Source organism: Pinus tabuliformis, chromosome 5_2 (genome assembly GCF_031772625.1).
Source record: "Pinus tabuliformis cultivar Carrire ecotype Pingquan chromosome 5_2, CPIR1, whole genome shotgun sequence".
NCBI classification, from domain to species: domain Eukaryota; kingdom Viridiplantae; phylum Streptophyta; class Pinopsida; order Pinales; family Pinaceae; genus Pinus; species Pinus tabuliformis.
The window spans coordinates 1,008,696,059-1,008,720,054 of record NC_142306.1 but is presented as its reverse complement, the minus strand read 5'-3'; positions in this window follow the sequence as shown (position 1 = coordinate 1,008,720,054).

Here is a 23,996-nt window from a genome sequence, read left to right as displayed (position 1 = left end):
TTATAGGAAATAAATTTAAGGATGCAATCTAAGTATATAGCTACTAACTTTATTTCCATGGTTTTTTATAATAGAAGTTCATTGTGGAAGTGAAGTAGCTCTATACATTAAAAAAATTTATTAGACAAATAAGAAAAAACTATTTTACATAAGGTTTAAGTTTTTTTAAATCAACCTTTTAAAATATATTTAAATGTTACATATAATGTAATGAGAAATAATCCTCCTACTTTATAATATGTTATATGTAAATTTACAAGTAGAAATTTGCTATAACAATCACATAATTAATATATAACAAAAAAAGGGAAGTGATACTACAAAAGCTAATCAAATGTATACAATAAAGAAATCTCATCAAATTTAAACGTTGAAAATGTAGAATATTAGCCATAAAAGGAACATAAGTTTTCACGAACTTAAACATAAAATATATTAGATGAATTTAATAAAAAAATAAAAATAAAAAAAAGTTACCTCTACATTTCAACAAAGAAAGAAACATAACATATTTATGTATAATAAACTTTAATATGTTTCAAGTATTCAAAGATAAAATGTTTTTCATAAAATAAAAACTTAAAACCTAGATCTAGTGGTACTGAAACACATAATGTTTCTAATTTATTTTTCTCATCATACTAAAATATGCTAGCCATATGGATATTCAAAGGATTGGATTATATAATCAACATGTTTTAAAGAGATATTTGACAATATTATAAATAAATAGGAAAAACTATTTTAACCCATGTTTAGACCTTTTTCAAATTAATTGCCTAAAATATATGGAAACCTTACATTTGATTTAATTCTTTAGGGTCGTTACCCTTCAAGCAATTAATTTGTTAATTCAGCTTCCTATTTTAAACTAGGATGTTCAAATCGAACAATACCCATTTACATAGGCGTATGTTATTTTTTATACTCACTTCATGCGAGGTTCTCCATTTTAATTCTTTCTTTGATTAATTGTTACAGTTCACCACATAGTTGCGACCAAGCCTTAGTCTAGGTCCTAAGAATGAATTTCCATGTCCTTGGAGTTAGAATTAATTCGTATAGGTTATAGTATAGGAAGTTAGGGTTTTTTCATGCTCCATAATTCCATCTCAAACAAATGACCTAGGGAAAATCATCATAACATTCTCTCTGAGCATCAGATTTGAATTTTGTAAAAAGTGAAGGAAATATCACACACTCTAGTTTTTTGGATATCATTTTTTGGGAGGAACCTTGAAACTATGACACATGGCACTCTGTACAAGTTCACTTTATCGAACTACTCTATAATGAGGTCATCCTCGGAGATTTGGTATAACTCTTTGTTGAAGAATCAAATATTGGTATGAATCGAAGGGATACTACAAGATAAAATTTAAGATATTCTAGATTCACAATTACAAAGATACAATAGGTGCAATACCTAGCTCCTAAAAAGAAGAAAAGAAGTATATATTTTAAATTTTTCATAGCTTTTGTTTGAAAAATAGTTTGAAGTGATTCAAAGGGCATAGTTAAGCATAGATATCATTGTTTGATTTCAAAATTCCTCAAAATCTCTTCTATGCCAGATGAAGAAGAGGAAGAAATGCAACATGAGATATCAAAATTACAAGATCAAGTGCAACAAATTTCACTGTCACAAAAAGTAAAAACAAATGAACTCGAAGCGAAGATTGATGGCTTGAAATCCGACATGGAAGCAATTATGAATGTGAAGATGGAAGGTTTGAAGGACGATTCAAAAAAATATTTCAAAAGGTACCTTGTAGCTTTGAAGGAATGATTGAAAAAATTGCTACAAGAAATGCTTCCTAGTGGCGACAAGGTACTCAATGAAAATCATGATGAGGATAAAAGGAATAAAAATTATGATTTTAGAGACTCACATAGTGGGATTAAGACTAACCACATTCCAAATAGTGATATGAGGATTTTTTTATGGCAAGGATTTGGTGATATGGGTACTACAGATGGAGCAATTCTTTGATCTACATGATGTTTCAAACACACAAAAGGTACACATTGCATATTTGTATTTATAAAAAAATAAATTAACATGGTATCGATCTCTTTGTTCTCGTAAACCACTTGTCACTTGGTCAATTCTTAAGTAGAAATGATAACACATTATGAGGATACTAAGAGAAATACATTCTTTAGCCAATTGATAAATCTCAAACAAAAGGGTTCAATGGAGGGGCACATTGAGGAATTCCAAAATTTCAATATAAGGGTAAATTATATTTTAGAGGAGAATAGGGTTGATGTCTTCATAGGTACTTTACTTGGAAAAAGGTTTACCACTTCACTTGGGCAAGAAAACAAGACAAGAGGTGGATATAGAGAAGGAAAAGGTTTTGATTCTTATCTAGGATGAAAAAAAGTTCACCTCGTTCATTTCCAACACTCGGCCCTCATATCCACAATTGTACAACAACTTGGGATTCTTAGTGAAATCACATGGGACCCCATTCATCGACTCACTCATAGAGATCAAGTGTAGGGATTAGTTCAGGCAAGAGATTGAAGAGTACTTGGAACATTTGAGATAGATAACCATCAAGTAAGATCTTGAAGTAAACCAACAGAAAAAGAAACATTACATTGGTGCTCCTATCCAAATCAACATGATGGTGCTCTTGCTCTAGAAGTGAACACAAATTGGTTCCAAGTCACTGTACCCAGATTCCATGGAGGTTAGAGTCTACTTCCAGCCTAACACCATCAAACAATATAGGTATGTCATCACGCAGTACAAAGCTTGGCACCATTACGTAACTGAGAAACATTAAATGGGAGTTGTTGAGCTATAGTTTCCCAAAACTTAAGCATATTTTTTTGGTGTTATTAGTTTGTCTAGTTTCCTCTACCAAATTTTGTATTATATGGGTACAAGTAAATTGTAATATTATTTTGCAACTAATTTGTAAGTGAAATTCCAAGTGTCAATATTGGAACTGTAAAGAGTCACAATGTAATGAATGTAATGACTAATTTTCTAAAGAAGTTGAAGATTGATGGGGAAGTCCAAGAGCCACAAAGGGGAGTTGAAGAGTCACCCCCTCTTGTTATAAATATACCCTCTTAACTCATCTAAGGGGATTTTGGGGAGCCAAGATTTTGTCTAGGCTTCAGCTTAGGATGAGCAGCTTCGGAGTTTATGAGAGCCTTGGCTTCTCCATAGCATAGAGGGAATATATTTTTTTGCAGGAGTTGATGTTGACTTCATGTTCCATTATTGTAGCTAGTGGTACGTCAATGGTATATGTATGATTGGAAATTTCACTTAATAAAAGCTCAGAGCTCGCATATTTTCATGCATATGTTACGGATATAGTAGGAATATTCTTGTTATGTTTGCAATGTATGTTATTTAACTTATGATTATGATTATAAACTATTTCATTTTCATTGGTACGAATCTTGTTGAATTCATGTGGTTGTTTAATTCCATTGATGTTAACTTGTGAACTATTTTGCAGATTAGCTTGTGATGTCTGTATGCTTACGTGTTTATTTCAAGCTATGTATTGTTACAGGCTTCTAAGGGACACACTCATCTTCACTTCCTTTGTTAAAACCTCCATGCATTGCACTTGAATTTCTGTAGAGTCACACACTTGTTCCCACCAAAGTCACCATACATCACTCCATGCATTATTGCAGCCAAGGCACATCATTCAAACCCATTGCATCGACGACCGAGTGGTATTCTATATGGGACTCCTGCGCCAAACTATGTGAGGTCTAATTGGGACTTCATATCTGTGAGATCCCCTGAATTTTGGCAGGACCAACACCATCAATAGGTTGATTTATGGCAGTCATATTCAAACATATCCAATGAAATTTTTTAGACGGTGAGAAATTTTAGGTTTTATTACCAGGCAAGAAATTTCAGTAGGAATAGATGGCATTTTTCTTGAATATGTGATTCTAGGCTTAATAGGGATTTGTTTCTCATTATACAAAAAACAAACTTATTTGAAAAGAATAAACTGTCAAAATGGCAATCGACTTGATAGACTCGAAATTAAATGATTATGAAGCTACACAAAAATGTTCCCTCTGCAAAAATGAAAATGCATGTGAGAATATGTATATGTCTCTAATTTGAATGCAATATACTGGAACTCATATCATGCTTCAACAAGGGATAAGATGGAAATTAAATGATTATGAAGCTACACAAAAACATTCCCTCTGCAAAAATGAAAATGCATGTGAGAATATGTATATATCTCTAATTTGAATGCAATATACTGGAACTCATATCATGCTTCAACAAGGGATAAGATGTTGAAGTGATTTTGGAATAAAATCCCATCAATCCAGCATGATGTGGTTGATAAAAGCTTGAAGGTGAGAAAGAGCATGATCACCGTCACAAAGACCGATGAGAAGGCCATCTCCACTAATGAATAACAAGAAATGTCGATGTTGACTACAAAAAAAATCAAGAAAGAAATAATATTTGTGGAGAATAAGATCATTACACCGAGAGACCACAAGAAGACGGTCACAATACACACATAGATTGTGTTCTCTTTCTTGTTGTTGAGATATTTTTCATAATACACCTAGTGAAATAAAGGAGCCTTGAATACCATTGGAGTGACTTTTATCCTAAGCAATGGTTGACTCATTATCCCTTTCCTGGGTGGAATTTTTGTCACCACTTGCCATCTCAAATCACAAAATTTAATAGGAGTTATATTTAAGGAATCAGGAATATGTAAACTATAGTTTAGTAAAATGAAATCAATTCAAGTAATCAATACTCTAAAAATCCCATATTTTTAAAATTACCTCGAGTGCAATTAATTTGTACCTATGGTATCTTGGTACCTTTGCACTTACAGTTTCACTTAAAAAACATTATCGCATTCCCACATGTTGTAGTAGGCTTGTAAAATTTTCATGAGCACAGTAAAAATCCCCATAAGCAGAGCTACAACCTTCCATGGCTTTGACAAATACTGGTCTTTATATTCTTGGAGTAATTTTGAAAGAAAATTTTCACATTTGATAATGAAGCATCTCATACATACTAATAATGATTAAGGAAAGAAACAATAAGACAAAATTATTATTACACAAATGAGAGCTCAAAGAGGGTATTGATAATGTCATATCCCATCCCTCGAGAATAACTATCAAGGGCAGTAAATCACGATTAAGAATAATAGTGATAGAAGTTACAGAAACCTTAGTAGTGGCATAAAATGTGACTAAAAGAGTGATTATCTCATTATGCTTTAATGCACATGTCATGAAAATGGAAATAAAACATTCAAAATATGAACCGATTCAATGAATACAAATTAGTGTATATATATATATATATATATATCTATATATATATATATATATATATATATATATATATATATAGAGAGAGAGAGAGAGAGAGAGAGAGAGAGAGAGAGAAAAGCATTATAAAATATGTTCAAATATCAACTAATGGTTAGCCAAAAGAAAATTGATTGCTAGAGTCCTAACATGGTAGGCCCATGTCTTACGAGATATCCCAAGCTTCGCTCTTATCTCATTCACATGGCAAAAAGAAACCAAAATATAAAATAAAATTAACATTTCATAAAATTAATTAAATATTATGAAAGAAATCCAAATATAAACAAAATGAGGACATCATAAAGTTAGTTAGCTACATAAGATGATGCTTAAATGTGATGAGAACTATTAACACATCTTTCAATTACTATTTTAAGATTATTATTATTTTCTATAAACATGATATATAGTATATTGAATATATAAATATTATTCTTAATATAATATATATATATATATATATATATATATATATATATATATATATATATATATTCAATTCCTTCTCAAGCTCAGTAATACATTGGCAATGATGACCATGTAGTCCTGCCAAGTTTAGAAAAAAAACAATGATAAAATATGAATTCAATTATTTTAAAAATTAAATTATGAGCTACAATGTAAACTTACTAAAAAATATTTTATTATTATAATAAATACATAAGTTGAAGTCATCTATTGTAAAATAAATATTGATTTTATATATTCCCTACAATATTCTCTTGACTGAAGTTAATCTTTTCATTATTGAATGTATAGGTGTGACTAGGTATATCATATATAGGAAAAAGTTATATAACATACAATCCAAAATTTTTCCTAAGATTTCTTCTAACTGGAGCCAAAACTTCCACATTTTTCTCAAACTCGAATGTTATAAAGGAGGAGGTTATCTTGCATAATAAAGATAATACTAGGACAATGTCGCAAATGCTGATAGGCATCAATCAATTGTAAAAAACAAATTCCCCCAAGATAGTCATTTAGTTACTTCATTATATGTAAATATATAAAGTATTATACTATATAATTTTACCTCCCTAGTCAAATTTAGCCATTCCTCTAGCGGTGAGGTTGACTTTTGCCCTTATTTAACCTACCTGTGATATATGCCTCTTCATCTTGTCGTGATGATGAACCACATTCCCTGGTTCGAAACAGGTGGACCAAATATTTTAAATGTGATTTTTTCCTAAAAATTTGCATTGACAACACACACACACACAGATATATATATATTTAAAAACACATAACAAATGATTATCCATTAAGATTAGCCTAACTTTACCATGGATATTCTTAATGTGTAAATAGGCTTTGTTACATTGCCACAAACCAGCACCATAGCATATTAAGAGCATGTGTATCCTCCTTGTAGGTCACGGGTTCAAAACGAGAGGACGATAGAGTATGTATTGCTTCGTAGACTTAGGAGTAGTCAAATAGTTGACCTTAAAATTGGATAATAATAATAACAATGATAATAATAAAATTAATATCACATGCCCAAACTTCCTATAGAGGTTGTTCATATGAACTATTTTTAATTAATTAATTTAACTAAAAGTGTAAAAAGGGCATGCACTTGTTCCTATGAAATATTTTTAATTAATTAATTTAATTAAAAGTGAATAAAGAGAATAGCTGCTTTGCATATAAGTATCATTCTTTGGTTTGTGTATACTATTATTCATTGAGGTTAAGTTCCTACCATCTCCCTAATAATTATTGACATTTAAATTTAAATTAAATCGTCTAGTCAAAATAGAACTAAAACTAGAAATATATTATAAAGTAATTTTATTTTTAATTATAAGATTAATTTGTTATGATTTGTTTGACTTAAAAGTTTTTGTTTTATTCTCATGAGTTGTTGACAGTTGTCCCATGTCACCCATGAAAACCAAATCATGGTTAACATCTTGCAGTCAAAATAAAACTAAAACTAAAAGTATATTAAATTAAATTATAATCAAGTTTAACTAAAGTAAATTATAAAAGAAAATTAATCTCTCAAAACTAAATTAAAAATTAAATTAAACACTCCCAAATTAGAAACCAAACTAAAAATTGAAGTAAAAAGTCACAATTTTCCCATTAACTAGTAAACCTCCCCATCTTAGCGTTAGAGCACAACCACCAGACTCATCCATATTATTATGGTGCAAGGTTACCATCTTTGTTATATAATTGTTTACAAATGTGTTATTCAATAGTCCTGCATATTCAAGTTTTAGTGTTTCATGTTCTTTTGATTTGAAACATTGTTTTTCACACCCATGTAAATAACTTGGCAATTTTGATGAGTTGTAAAAGATTCGCGTTTTGCAAATGCTTGAATACTACTTTGATGTGTTCAGTCACAACAAATGCTTGAATATTACTTTGATGTTTTCAGTCACAACAATAACTCGCATATCGTGCAAAAGGACACACTCTTATCACGTCAGGGATTCAAAGAATCTTGAGTAAGTTATAGACTTCTATTTCAAGTTTTCAGAATAAATAATATTTTCGGAGGAAGCAGTGGGCTACCGATATTTTTCAGTGTCCATATTGTCCTCAGTAGCGACCGATATTTTTGAGTGTGCATATTGTGCTCTAGTAGCGACCAACCGCTTGGGGGTTTAATATATACACTTGTCACGTCATGTTCGAGGATTGGAATTTTAAGTATTTTCTTTTACTTTTAATTTTAAGTATTGTTTATATTTGGAATTTACTTTATTACAGGTGAGCATCCCAACGATGTCGATTATATTTATAATTCCTCAAGCTATCCAAAGCACAATTTTTATAATATTTGATTGCAATGTCATAAAGATTGATGGTAGTAATTTCTTTGCATTTTAAGTTGTTTGGAAGAAGCTTAACAAAAGTTTCGAACAAGATCTATTGAATCCATTATAAATTAAAAATAAATAAAAATACTTTTATTGATTGATCAAAATTATGTGCTTATAATATCCTCAACAAAAATACTAACAACAAAAACTCCACCAATTGTAGTCAAATTGCAACCTCAATTATTTTAAAACTAAGATTGTGATTAAGATATGATATATCGCAGCATGTATCCGTTAATACTTCCTCATCTTCTATATGGATAAGCCACTTCAGCCTAGAGAATGCATCTTTCACCTGAAAGTCATAATTAAAATTATATAAAATAGGGATTTTTTATTTATTTATTTTGCATATTTTGAAATATTTGATAAATTTGATGGTCATGATAATTATTTGGCTTCATTGTTTTCCATTAAATTTTAAAATTACTTAAAATATAATATTTAAAACTATTATATCAATAATATAATTTTATTTTTATTCATTAAATTTCAAAAAATTAGAAAACATACTATTTAATAAACTTGAAATATCCACTCCTATTAAATAATAATACTATGATCTTAAAATATACAAGACACTTATACATAAGCACCTATAAACTATACAAGGTAAGCATACATAAGAAACATGAATATATAAGAATTCACTCCATCAAATCCCTAAACTTCATAAACTCCTTTATTCTCGGAATTGCAAAAAATGGTAATATCTTGGTTGAAATGCAAGTTTTTAAAAAAAATTTAAACTTTATGATATAGTCATTATAATGAAGCATCAAGATGTATCTAGCTTTCAAATCTAGAGAGCATCAGCGCTTAAATTCCTAAACTTCATAAATTCAAGTACTCTATATTCCCGGAATTGCAAAAAAAAAAAATGGTAATTTCTTGGTTGAAATGCACAAGTTTTTAAAGAAATTTTAAACTTTATGATATAGTCATTATACTGAAGCATCAAGATGTATCTAGCTTTCACATCCAAAGAGCATCAGCGCTATAAAATCTATAAAATATATCCAGAAAGCATCAGCGCTATAAAATATGTCCTGATAGAGCTATACTCGCAATTAGGAAACATAGTAAGGCAAAAACGATAAGGCATAATGTATCTAGCTTTCAAATCTAGAGAGCATCAAGAGCTATAAAATGTATTCTGATAAAGCTATATTAACAATTAGGAAATTTAGTAATGCATAAACCATAAGCTATAATTTCTAGAAAGATCATGACATATATATAAAAAATGGTGCATTATATTATATATTTTTCCTGATACAAGAGCATTATATTAGATATTTTTTCCTCTCCTCAAAAAAGTCTTCTTTTTGTGATATTTTGATTAAGAGAAACTGGTTGATAAAAACATTATGTGAAATCATGCTATAGTGTTTTTTAAAGCTTACAGGATGCCATCTAGAGTCACAACCAAAACGTAATCATACAGACTTTTTATTATATGAGCACAGGAAAAGAAGAGACCTAGAACATGGCCAAGGTATTTTAACATGTGCCCGATCATACAAGGGTCTTATAACCCTAATGCCGTTGAAATTCATAGAAGCTCTGGGTAGAAAACCCAAAAAAAGCACTGATTCTCTATGAAGAGCAGCGATGTGGAACAAGACTTCAAAGATTCCAGTTTGAATTTGGCAAACACGCAAAACATAAGGAGAACAGAAGTATTTTTGAGGGAATTACGTGACATAGAGGAAATCATTTTTGAAAATTAACATGGAATAATTTGGGACGAATAGTTTAGTATCCCTGCAAAACATGAAATTGAACAAGTGTTAATCTACTAAAAGCTATTGATATAGTAGAAAAAAAAAATCTTAACAAATTGTGAAAATAAGAAGAATAAAATCGTATCGCACCTGCAACAGCCTTTGCAAGGCACCTAGATGGAATCTGAGTAGAAGTCCACGCAAAATAAATATTGCAGTAAAAATAGTGGCTCGACACTCAACTGCAGAAGGAAAAAGTGAAAAAAATGACAACCATGAAGGGTAGGGTTAGTCATCTAGAAACACTAACACTCCTTCACTGTTGGATATCTTCGCTAAATCGAGACAGTACATTACTACCTTGCCTGCCAGCCCTGCACCGTACGTACCTCTACCTCGAAGACAATTTCAGAGAGCCGACAGGCCTAATGAAAGGATCTCTGAGCTCTAATGCTTACAATTTTCGAGATTAAAACGAATGGCGGTGACCGTGCAATATTGTATTCCAGGACCAAATACTTAGGACAGAATCAGGTCACAGGTAGCTCCATTCCACACTACGATGTTCATCATTTTAATCACAATACAAGTTTGTTAGTCCAAGTAAGTGCGTTGCTACAGGCAGTGGGGCACCCCCTGTGGGCTTTGACTGCCTGTCATACTGTTCTCGCTCCTTGCCCCTGCTCTTGCTCTCGCTCGGCTGTTGTGAGTTACTAACCTGGTTCGATCAAGGGCTTCCCACTAGGGCGTTAGGCTGCAAATTGTGGTTGCAAGGGACGGAGGCATGAGACACAGGCCTTTGCTCTGAAGGAACTGCATTGCTGACCCATGTTTTCATCCACCAATTTTGAAACCTCTCCTTCTGTTATGGACGATCCTTCATCATCCCTGCAAATATTCTCAGTATCTTTCTTGATTTTGCTAAGTTGCATGCTGCTTGAAGCTAGATATTTCATCAAATTTCTGTTAACCTTTATTCTTCAATTTCTAATCACATCAAATGATACTATTAAAGAAACTACTTTAGAATAACAAATAACATGATTATTACATCTGCAGAGATATCTGCTACAGCTTCACCAACTGCTCCTGCGCCACCAAGTCTACTCATGCTTAGAACCTGTCAATGGAGACTGTTCTCAGTATTTGGAGAATAGTAGCAAAAGAACAGGTAATTTGCGTTTCGTCAGTTGTCCCGACATGGAGGGCTTCACAGCTTCGCCTAGAACGTGTGCATTGAAATGGTTTGTTTGGTTAGTTATAAAAAACAGTTTAACACTAAGTAGTTGTTTGATTATTTATTGAAAGCAATTATTAAGTATTAGTTATTTTTTAATTATATTAATTTGATGGTCCCAGACTCTTCAATCTTCTAACATTTTATCCAATGGTACAGATTGGTACAAAGTGGTAGTTGTTTTGAGAGACTACATAAAAATGTAAATAATGTTGAAATGCTAATTCCAACTGCAGCAGAAAATCGCCATGGGAGTTCCCGCACCGCTTTCACGCAAGAGTGGTATTTCTCGGGGAGGCAGCGAGCATGTACACCGGCTGACACGTGGCCACAACAGTTTTCCAAAACAACCTTTCCCCGCGTAAAGTTCAGTAAGAAAGGGCCTTGTGATATTGTCAACAACCGTCCGATTATTGAGGGCAAGATCAATGGTTCATTGCTGCGTGTACGACGGGGTCACTTCAGGTGTTAGGGGACCATCTCCCACAGGTCCAATCGAATCCTGTGAAAGCTGTATGACAGAGTTAATAAAAAAATATATATATCACCACGTGAAGTAATTAATATGAATTCATTACGGTTGGTAAATGTAGGTGGAAAATTTATTTTTGTTTTAATTCACGGATGTAACAAGTAATTTCATATATATGTTTTTTTTGTTGAAAAAGTAATGTAATACGCACGCCAAAAAGAAAAAAATGCAATAGTGTGAATGTCCAGTTTTTGTTTGTTAAGAATGAAAACCCAATACACAGCAACTTGAATGTAAAAAAAATGGAAATTTTTTTACACACACAGCAGTGTAAATTTGCAAGCAGAGACAGAGTGTTTTTGTAATGCACAGTAGTGCAGATACAACAGTGTTTCAGCAGTGTTAATTTTTAAGCAGAGACAGAGTAATTTTTTTTTTGGAACTGCATCTGAAAAGTTCTTGGTGAAATCCCTCTGTTAGAGGAAGTTTGTTAATTTTGTAACAGTGAGTATTGGTAATGAATACAAAGTTCTTTTTGTGTGTGTTGCTGAAACTCTGTCTTTCCAGAAACAATTTTTTTTTGTTCCCCTATGTTAAAAATAGAGCACTATTCTCTGTTCTGTTTAGTTTCATTTTTGTTTGGAATTATTAGAAATTCCCAACATGGTATTAGAGCTTGTCCAGGCTCTTTGAAGATGTCAAAGAAGTTGAAGGAAGGATTTCTTGTTGCAGCAGTTTCTCCAACAAAGTGAAGATTCAGTCAAGAAAGAATCCAAGGTATTTATCAAGTTAGTTTTTGTGTTACTGTTGAGGATAATGAGCTATTTTAAATACACAGTCAAGTATTTTGAAGCATAGTTAAGAGTGCAAGAATGGCTGGAGCAAGCACTAGCATGGGTATCTGTAATACCCAGCTCCCACAATTTAATGGAAAAAAATATGGCTATTGGGCAATAACTATGAAAGCTTTGCTTGCTTCCCAAGACTTATGGGAATTTGTTGAGGATGGTTTTGGAGAATCAGCAGATGAAAATGAGTTTAATAATTTAACTTAGGCAGAGAAAGATCTGTTGAAGAGCAATTAGAAGAAGGATTCTAAAGCCCTCTATTTTTTGTATCAAGCAGTGCATGAGAGTGTGTTTCCAAGGACAGCAGTAGCCAAAAGATCCAAAGAAGCATGGCAAATTCTCAAGATAGCTTATCAAGGCATCGAGAAAGTGAAGACAACAAAACTACAGTTGCTGAGGAGAGATTTTGAGACTCTTTTCATGAAGGAGTCAGATAATATTGACTCATTCTTCACACATGTGATTGGTCTAGTCACACAGATAAGGTCTCATGGAGAGATTCTTGAAGAAAGGAGGATTATGGAGAAACTATTGAGGATCCTACCCTCAAGGTTCAATGTGGTTGTCACCACCATAGAAGAGACAATGGATCTCACAAACTTCTCAGTTGATGAACTACATGCATCACTCATAACACATGAGCAGAGATTGAGTAGAAATGAAAACTCATCTCTAGAGCATGCCTTTAAGACCCAGATGTTCTTTGGAAGAGGAAGAGGACAAGGCAGAGGAAACAAGAGAGGAAGAGGCAGAAGCCAAAACAGAGGTGGAAGAAACAGTCCAGCGAATGCTCAAGGAAGAGGCAACAATCCAAATCAGAACCAAGGGCAAGGCAGCAACCAAAAAAGTGGACAACATCATGCTCAAGGACAAAGGTATGATAAATCAAATGTCCAATGTCACTATTGTAAAAATATGGGCATTATGCAAATGAATGTAGGAAGAAACAATATGATATGAATAATAGAACTAATGAAAATTTCACTAGAGAAAATATCAGCCAAAATAATTTGTTTTTAGCCTGTAATATGGCTGAAGAAAAGAGTGAAGATGTATGGTTTCTAGGCTCTGGTTGCAGTAACCATATGACAGGACACATAGCCCTATTTTCTATGTTAGATCAGAATGTGAAGTCATAAGTCACACTAGGGACTGATAATAAAGTTTCTGTTATGGGAAAAGGAGAAATAAATGTCTTAACAAAGAAAGGTGAAAAGAAAACCATAGCAGATGTTTATTATGTTCCTGGAATGAAATGTAATCTCTTTAAGTATTGGACAGCTTACTTAAAAGGGGTACAATTTTTTCTTTGTGAATGATGTATGCACCATCATGGGTAAAACACCCAGCAAATAATGTATTGCTGAAGTGAAGATGACAAGGAACATGATGTTCCCTCTCAGAATGAAAGCAGATTTAAGAAATGGAGAAGAAATAGTAACAGTGACACAAGAGGCTTTCCAAAGTGAACCAAAAGATGAAAATTGGTTGTGGCACTTGAGATTTGGACATCTCAACTTTGGAGGTCTTAACTTATTGAGTAGAAAAAGAATGGTAAAAGGATTACCATTGATAGAGAAACCAGACAGCCTTTGTGAAGGTTGTATCTTGGGGAAACAACACAGAGAAAGTTTTCCATCTAGGAAAACCATAAGGGAAAAAGCACCCTTAGAGATTGTCCACTCAGATTTATGTGGACCGATGCAAACTCCATCACTTGCAGGCAGCTACTATATGTTAACATTTATTGATGATTTTACTAGAAAAATTTGGGTTTATTTCCTGAAGAACAAAAGTGAAGTGTTTAAAAGATTTTACAATTTCAAAGCACTTGTAGAAAATCAAAGCGCGCTGCATATCAAAGTTTTAAGAAGTGATAGAGGAGGTGAGTATATCTCCAAAGAACTTCTACGTTTTTGTAGAGAAAATGGAATTCATAAGCAGTTTACCACTAGGTACACTCTGCAGCAAAATGGAGTTGTCGAAAGGAAGAATAGGATAATCATGGATATGGCGAGGAGCATGTTAAAGGCAAAGCATTTTCCAAATGATTATTGGGCTGAAGCTGTACACTGTATAGCGTACATTTTGAATAGATGCCCTACAAAAGCAGTCATGAATAGAGTGTCAGAAGAAGCATGGAGTGGGACAAAGCAAGGAGTCACCCACATGAAAGTTTTTGGATGTGTGGCTTATGCACACATTCCAGATCAACTAAGGAAGAAGTTGGACAACAAAGGGGAGGAATGTATTTTCATTGGATACAGTGAGGAATCCAAAGCTTATAGGTTGTATAACCCATCCACCAAGAAGCTTATTGTGAGTAGAGATGTTCAGTTCATTGAGGAGGAAGCTTGGGATGGAAGTGTGGAGCACTAAAGAAGGTATGTTTTTGGTAATTATTTCAGCATCTTTTCATTAGAACTTACAAACCTTTTTGCATCATGAACTCAGAAAACGATAAGGAATTGTAATAAAACATGTGAGATTAATATGCAAGACGAAAACACTGACAATTGTCATTTCTTTATGCAGGAAGGAGGAAAAAAAAGAAGTTTCCGTTCCAGAGGAAAGGACAAGGACGGGTTAACCGCTATCCCTTTGACGGGAGACTGTATGAAAACAAGGCAAAGAAAATCAAAGCGAATCAGCCCTGGAAAGGAAGTGGAGATATCGGCTCGGTGTAGGAAAGGAAAGAGATGACTGAGGACTAACGGTTCGGCGAATCATCCTGAGGGATCGTTGTTTTATCTATTTCTGCACTTAGATATCTCCACCTTCACCCTTATAAAAGGGGCAGCACTATTAGCTCGTGAAGGGTTGGTTATGTTTTATGTAATTTCCTTTAAGATCAAAACTTTGATCATCGAGTCTCGTTAAGAACCGATCTATTGTAATTTCGTTTTATGCATTAATACAAACTCGGTTGTTATTTCATCCCTGAGTCTGGAATAACTTCAAGCGTTGTATCCCTGGAGGCTAAGGGCCCGGCCCTGGAGGACACTTGCAGCTGTACTATTACATTTGGTTTATGCGTGGTTTGCTTATCAGCGTGATTTGGTAATCTGATGCGTTTTGTTAGTTTACATCACATGCTCTGTTATGTTTACTTTACTGAGACAAAACTATTGCATTGACTCTGCAACATATCACTGTTCTTCTAGGTGTTAATATAATACTATCATTCTTTACAGAATGTTTTTGCTGTTTAATTACAGAGCCTCCGTGTTGTGCACTTATTACGGAATTCATCTTAGCGATTATGTTCTTTGCGATTGTGGGATCTATAGACATTGCTGTTCCATTCTGAAATGCAGTCGTAATCTTTTATAACTAAGAGTGATAATTGGTTTACCGAGATGAGGTTACTATTAAGGTGTGCCATGTGCATATATGGTTTTGAAGTGTTGTTCTATAATTCATCATTAATCAGAGTTGTTACATTTTTGTGTTTTGTTCAATTCGACCTTAAGAGTGAAGGATTGCCATTTGATTCCTGTAGGTCACGATTCGTGCATTTGATCTTGTAGACTAAGGTCTTGCTGCTTGCTAGACTTAGTTGCTGTTACAGTTTCAGATTTGTTGTTCTATTTCAGATTTACTGTTGCATTTCAGATCTACTGTTTTATTTTTTATTTCCCTGTTCCATTTCTTATTTGTCGTTCCATTTCCTGTCCTTTGTTATTTTGGCGTGAAGAATGATCCAGGGCTGTAGTGAGCACTAACATTTATTGCCTGGCTCCCAGATCCACGATCTGTTCTCCAATTTACCTTAGTTCCATCAGTTTACAAAGGGATGAGTTACTGCTACTGAACCCTTGACTGATAACTTGTTTAGTTTTCTGAATGAGTAGTTTAATCTTTTGAAGTAGTTTGCTGTAAATAAGCATCCATTTACTCTTGTATTTCTAAACACTGTACTACTAGCATTACTCTGACAAATGATAGCCTCAGACCGAGACACTCTTTGAAATAACAAAATGTTCCTGGATTGACAATTAATGTGAGGTAATTAGAGGTGAAAGAGACCCTTTTTATAGCTCCACATTTTGGCGCCGTTGCCAGGGAAAGAGTGTGGCCATTTGTTTTTTCCAGAGTAGTGTAGGAACCTATTAGGGAAGAATTGGGTTTTGAAAATGGAAGGTAAGAATCTATGTGTGGAGCATGTAACAGCCCTGCTCCCATGCCCGCTTTCCTACAGATTTGTTGTTGTTTTGTTTGGGTAGAATCTAGTAGTTGATTTGTGTGCATGACTAAGTAGAAAAAGCCAGAAAATGCTAAGAGGCTGGTGACCCTTGGCCAATCAATCTTCATAGACAAAATCATCAAGAAAGCAGAATCTCAGCCTTCAGTAAGACCCAGAAGAGTTATTTCTAGACAGCCTACTAGTTCCCTTCAGGCCACAGGATCACCATCTGTAGCCTTTGTTGAGGTGCATAGTCAAACTGAAGAGCAGGACTTTCAAGAAATTGAAAATTCTACTCCAGAACTATTGCAAGAAGGGAATTTTAGTAATCTTTGTGGAGGAGGAGAAACAGGGGAAACTGAGGAACCAAGGTCTCCTCTTGGGACAACTCAGCCATTAAACAGCCCAGACAAGGGAAGTGCTGCAAAAATCATTGTTGAAGAAACTCAATCTCCTCAAACATTAGGCACTCTCATTATCCCAGACAGAGGAAGTGTTATTAAAACCATTCCTGTTAAAGCCATTCCTTCTCAACTTAGGAATACCCTCCTAGATATCCCAGAAGGTTATTGGCATATATTCGACCAAATGGCTCAAAACCAGCCAAATACCCAAACCTCTACATTGCAATACCCCATAGTGGATATTGCAGCAAATGCGCCCATGAAAGAAATCCCTCTTCAACATATCCCTACATTCCACGGTCTTAGATCAGAAGATTCGGATGCATTTCTATTTGAGTTCGATGTGCTATGTAGGGGATATGATTACACCACCGACCCTAAGAAACTAAAATTATTTCCCTCTGCATTAAAAGGGACTGCCTTAAGATGGTTTATGGGATTAGGTGGCGGGGTTATAAATAACTGGGATCAAATGAAAGAATCTTTTCTAAAGAAATATCAGGACTATTGCAGGTCTAGAGAACTGAAGGATGAAATATTCCAGATGGTAGCTAGACCAAATGAAACATTAGAGGAGTATGTGGAACATTTTTAGTATAATCTTCAAAGATCTCCTTATGCATCACTACCTTTACTTGGTAATGTGTTAAAAACAACATTAAGTAGGGGCATGAAGGAACAATGGATTGAAACATTAAATATTATGGGAAAAGGAGATTTATCAGGAAAAGTTTGCTGACATTATTGACTTATGTATCAGGAGTTCGAGAGGCAGCACAAGATTGAAACTAGCAGAACATGATCGGTTTGTAAGAGATAATAAAATTTTGACAGAAGGAGTAACGCGTGCAGAAATTAGAAATCTATTGGAAAATTTTAAAACTGATATACTAGGGACGCTAACTACACAACTTGATGTTATGCAGGCCAAGCAGAAGCAAATGGAGGCAGAACATAATTTGCAATCTTCTGTCCCCGATGCAGGAAGAAACATAGCCATAAGGAGTGTCCACTAGATGCAATCCGAACATGCGCCATCTGCACAAAAGATGACCTTATGGCAAGCTGTCCCTCACTTCCCGGATTAAAAGTAGTATATAAGGAAGCAAAAGAAGAGCCAGAATCAGTATATTTGCTCAACCAGCGCCGTCAGTGGCAGCCACGACAATCTGGTATGTTTTCGGACCCAACCTCTTCTTTTTAGTCTCTGCAGTATAATGCTCAACAATATAATATGTGGCAAAGTCAATCCCAACCCCCGCCCCCAAATTGGTCACCTCAGTCGTTTCCTTCATCAACCCCGTGGCTGAATCAAGCAAGCCCATCTGGTTGGCCGAATTTTCCCTATACTCCACCATATTGGCAAAGTAACGCATACCCACCACAATGGACTCCGCCTACTTCACAAAGTTTAGCCTGGCATACAAACTAGCAAAGACCGATGCATCAGCCAATAGGAACCATGCCACTCCCTCAACCTACACTGCTAGCCCTACAACAAAATCCCTAGTCTAATCTGAGACCGCAACTCGCAGCCCAACCCAATCCCAATCCAAATAACAGACCGGTCCAATCTATCCAAATAATAGAAACATCAGAAATAGGAGCTAATCTGAGGGAGTGTAATGATCTTCAGTTAAGATCTGGGCGTATTATTGAAACTGAGGGAGAAAGGACAACCCATGTTGAAAATCAGTTACCTAGAGAACATCTGTCACAAGAAGAGAATGTGAAAAAACAACAAACTCATAACCAAAAAACCACATCCTCTCCCCCGTTCCCAGAACGATTAATCATACCTCGACCTACACAATATCCTGATTTTGATATTCTGGGAGAAGTAAAAAATTTGTACATAAAAATTCCATTCCTCCAAGCCATTCAAGACATTCCGATATATGCAAAGACTATCAAAGAATTGTGTGTAAAGAAACCAAGGAGGAATGCAGCAAACAATCCAAGAGTCCAAGTAGTTGGCACTCTATCTGACTTATTATCAGGAAAAGAAACGCCCATTAAATACGAAGACCCAGGAAATCCAATAGTCACCGTACAAATTTATGGTCAAACCTTCCCTAATGCCTTAGTTGATCTAGGAGCTGCAATCAACATCTTAATAACTATTACTTGCCAAAAACTAGGCATTACATCTGTAGAACCCACCTCTACCTTGTTAGAGCTGGCTGACCGATCTGTGGTTAGGCCAGAGGGTACGCTACATGATGTCATGGTATCTATTGACTCCTGGGAATATTCGACTGATTTTCTGGTAATAAATCCCAAAAGCCGACTTGATGGACACCCATTGATTTTAGGTAGACCTTGGCTTGCAACTGTCGATGCCTATATTGGCTGCCGGCAAGGCGATATGACCATAACAAGGGGAGCGAATATCAAGAACTTAGCCTTATATCCTCCAGTAGAGCCAAGTGTTACAATGATCAAAACTAATAAGCACCCTGTATCATACCTTACTGACAACATTAGATCTCCATTAACTATACAAGAGGCACTTGATTTTAAAGATCAGACAGAGGATGATGCCATTAATAAATTTATTAGTCAAACTGAATCCAGATCCCGCAAACAGTGTCACATGATAGAGGCAGCATTCGACAATGAATTAGAAGAAGATCCTCTTAAAGATACAGATGATCAAATGATACCTATTACCTCTGTTGCAAATAGTAAAATTGTGCAAATTGAACCGAGAAAAACCTTAAACATTAATGCCAACCTCACCTACGAACAAGAAACGAAGCTCATCCATCGGTTGAGGAAATATAAAAAAGCATTTGCATGGGACTATCCTGATATGAAAGGAATTGACCCTCAATTATGTACCCACCACATTTACATAGAAAAAGATGCGAGACCTATTCGCCAGCCTCAGACGAGACTAAATCCTCATCTAAAAGATGTGGTAAAAACTAAACTTCAAAAACTTTTAGATGTCAATTTCATCTATCCTATCTCTGATAGTAAATGGGTCTCTCCGGTTGTGGTGGTACCAGAAAAGAATGGGAAATGGAGAATCTATGTGGACTACAGAAAACTAAATAAAGCAACACAAAAGACCACTTCCCTCTCCCATTCATCGACCAAGTATTAAACACTTTGGTAGGAAAGAAATTATTTTCTTTCCTGGATGGCTTCAGTGGATACAATTTGATCCAGATTGCCCTTGAAGATCAAGACAAAACCACTTTTACTTGTCCTTGGGGAACATTTTCCTACTGAGTTCTACCTTTTGGCTTATGCAATGCTCCTGCCACATTCCAAAGGGCTATCCTCAGCATTTTTGCAGACTTAATAAATTAAGGACTTGAAGTATACATGGATGACTTTACACCGTATGGAGACAATTTCAATCCAGCATTGGATACACTGGAAAAAGTCCTACAACTCTGCATTGCTACCAGGCTTTGTTTAAGCCATGAAAAATGCTATAGGATGATGACTGAAGGACTTATTCTCGGACACTATATTTCAGCAGCTGGCATTCAGGTAGACCCAGCCAAAATCCAAATAATTTTTCTTATTCCCACTCCTACCACTCAAACGGAGGTACGCAGTTTTCTTGGATTTTCTGGTTATTATAGGAGGTTTATAGAACATTTTTCCCATATTGCTACAACTCTGTATGCACTAACTGGTAATATTGATTTTCTTTGGACAGAAAAATGTGAACGTGCTTTCCAGGATCTAAAGAAGCTTGTGTCCACAGCCCCAGTCCGTCGAGGGCCAAATTAGGATTTTCCATTTCAGATATCATCTGATGTCTCAGATACAGCCATTGGAGCAGTCCTTGGGCAGGAAGAGGATAAAAAACCATATGCAATTTATTATATTAACAAAAATTTATCCCCTGCTGAATTAAATTACACTGTTACTAAGAAAGAATTTCTAGCTGTAATACATGCTGTCAATAAGTTTAGACATTACATTACTGGATACCCTGTTATCTTGTACACAGATCATTCTGCCATCAAATATTTAGCAAACAAGCCTATCACAAATGGCAGAATAACTAGATGGCTGATTTTATTGCAGGAATTTGATATTACAATCAAGGATCGACTTGGAAAAGAAAATCCTGTAGCCGATTTTCTCTCAAGAATTCCCAAGCCAATTGATGCAGTAGCAGTTGAAAGTCAATTTCCGGACGAGCATCTGTTTGCTGTTGCTGTTCAAACACCCTGGTATGCTGATGTTGCCAATTACCTAGCAATAGGTAAACTACCGAAACATCTAACCCCTAATGAGCGGAAACATATTGTTCATAAGAGTGCTCGATTCTCGTGGGTTGGAGGCTACCTGTTCCACACAGGGGCAGACATGCATATCAAAAGATGCATTCAAGAGGATGAAATCTTCGACATTTTAAAATCCTGCCATGACGGACCATGTGGTGGACATTTTGCCGATCGCAGAACTGGACATAAGGTCCTGAAAATCGGGTATTATTGGCCTACAATTTTCAAATCTGCAAAGAAATTTGTCCGAGCTTGTGACAGTTGCCAGAGAGCAGGACACCCTGGTCAGTCCGATGAGATGCCCTTGAACCCACAGTTAGTCATTGAACCATTCGAACGATGGGCCCTTGATTTTGTTGGACCAATTAACCCACCCTCAAATCAAAAAACATATATCTTGGTGGCAACAGAATATGTCACCAAATGGGTTGAGGCAGAGGCGTTGCCAAGAGCTACAGAAGATTCTGTCATACAGTTCTTGTTCCATATATTTGTGCGTTATGGCCTTCCAAGAGATATAATTACAGACGGTGGACCATAGTTTGCTGGGAACAAAATAGCTGCAACACTCAAAAACTATCATGTCCAGCACAAAATCACTACTCCATACCACCCACAGGAAAATGGTTAGGTAGAAAGTAGCAATAAAATAATAGAAGCAATCCTAACAAAAACAATCGCGTCACATAGACGTGATTGGGCTGCCAGACTACCAGAGGCACTGTGGGCTTACAGAACAACATGGAGAAGTACCACTAGTTACTCACCTTATCAATTAGTGTTTGGCAAGCAACCCATTTTTCACATAGAATTCTAAATCCAAACACTGCGAACAACACTTTTGTTTTTTTGCTGTTCCTTTTCCAAAGGAACGACATTTGTGTGTTTTGTTGTTCCTTTTCAAAAGGAACAATGGTTTCGATTTTTGCTGTTCTTTTTCCAAAGGAACGACACTTGGATGTCTTGCTGTTCCTTTTCCAAAGGAACAACATTTTCGATTTTTGCTGTTCCTTTTTCAAAGGAACGACATTTGTGTGTTTTGCTGTTCCTTTTCCAAAGGAACAACGGTTTCGATTTTTGCTGTTCATTTTCCAAAGGAACGACATTTGTGTGTTTTGTTGTTCCTTTTTCTAAAAGGAACACCACTTGTATTCTTTTGCTCTTCCTCTTTGAAGCAGCAACATCCTCGTATTCCTTTTACTTATGCTTGTTCCCCTTGCTGTTTTAAATTAAGGATGCTTACTGTTCCTGTTCTTTCAAGTCTTTTGGAATATAGCTATGCACTTATGCAATGGATACAAAATCACAACATACTGAAATCAGGTAAAATATAAAATCGTTATTTTTATAAGAGATTGCTTTGAATTGGTAAAAGGACAGAGGGAAGGACACACTTACCTATTATCTTTTGCTGTCATTGCTTCACTAACTCTGCTCTGATTGGTTATCTTTATCATGTTGGTTCCTTTTAAATCCTCTTTGATTATTATTCAGGAATAAGAGCAAAGGGTTTATATCTTCCTATTGAGATGTTAAGACTTCTTCCACCATTCCTACTCTTAAGGAGTGTTGAACCACCCTTTGTGTATAAATGGGATAGTGCTTTATGAAAAAGAAAAAAAGAAGAGAAAAAAGAGCAAACAATGATGTCTTAATGACTTATAAGTTGTCAAATGCAGGATAGGGGGTCTCATCAAGAGCCAGCCTACCATGATCATGAGGACGAAAGCAAAGTGGCATTCCCACTATGGCCACCACACCAGGGATATGGTCCAAAAGGTATATCAAATAAAGAACCCTTGGAACAGGAGGTCTCATCACGAGCCGACCTGCCCACCTTTCGTTCCTTTCTCGTGAATGGCATTATGGCTAACTGGTCACCAAGCCAGCATAATGGCCTACATTTTGACATCACACAACACTTCCTAAACATATAAAAAGGATCATGGTTCCATGGGTGAAATAAACAACTCTGCCAAGGTTATGGATACCTGTCAGCAACAGAGCACTGTTAATGGTATTGAAGTCACATTATTTACACCAATAGGTAGTTATTACCACCCTTCTGTTTCTTATGCCTTAGTAATCAATCACATAAGATGAATGCATATTATTTTTCGAACCATACAGTGCATGTAAATCTATTATCACCAATCATGGCAGAGCAGTTGACAATGACCACATGAGACTCGAAATGTACGGCAGATGTCCTATCCTCCCAGCGTCGTATCATATCACAACAGTCTCTTACGTATTAAGCGATCCAACTTGACGCCTCGATTTCGGTAATCTGCTACCTTTGTAAACATGGCATATTGTCATACGTTGTTCCTTTATGACTCTGCTTCAGAACAGACCAGCACGCTGCTCCTTTATTTGACAGCCGAGACGGCCTATCACATTGCGGGGGGGAGGTTAACCTCATCATTCCTTGGATGACGTGTCAGACCGCTATTCAGGAAACTGCGTACTTGGGAATAGCACAGCTCAACGGTATACTATTTTTTATTTTTTGCATGACTTGCTGTTCCTAAGCCATTTCCATTGTATATCCTGCAGCATTAGATTTTGAGCGATTCTCGCGTCCGTCAGCCTCTCTGTGTTTCTAACAGCGTGAACAACTGTCGTTCCATTGTCAAAATTCTGAGATTTCACAGCA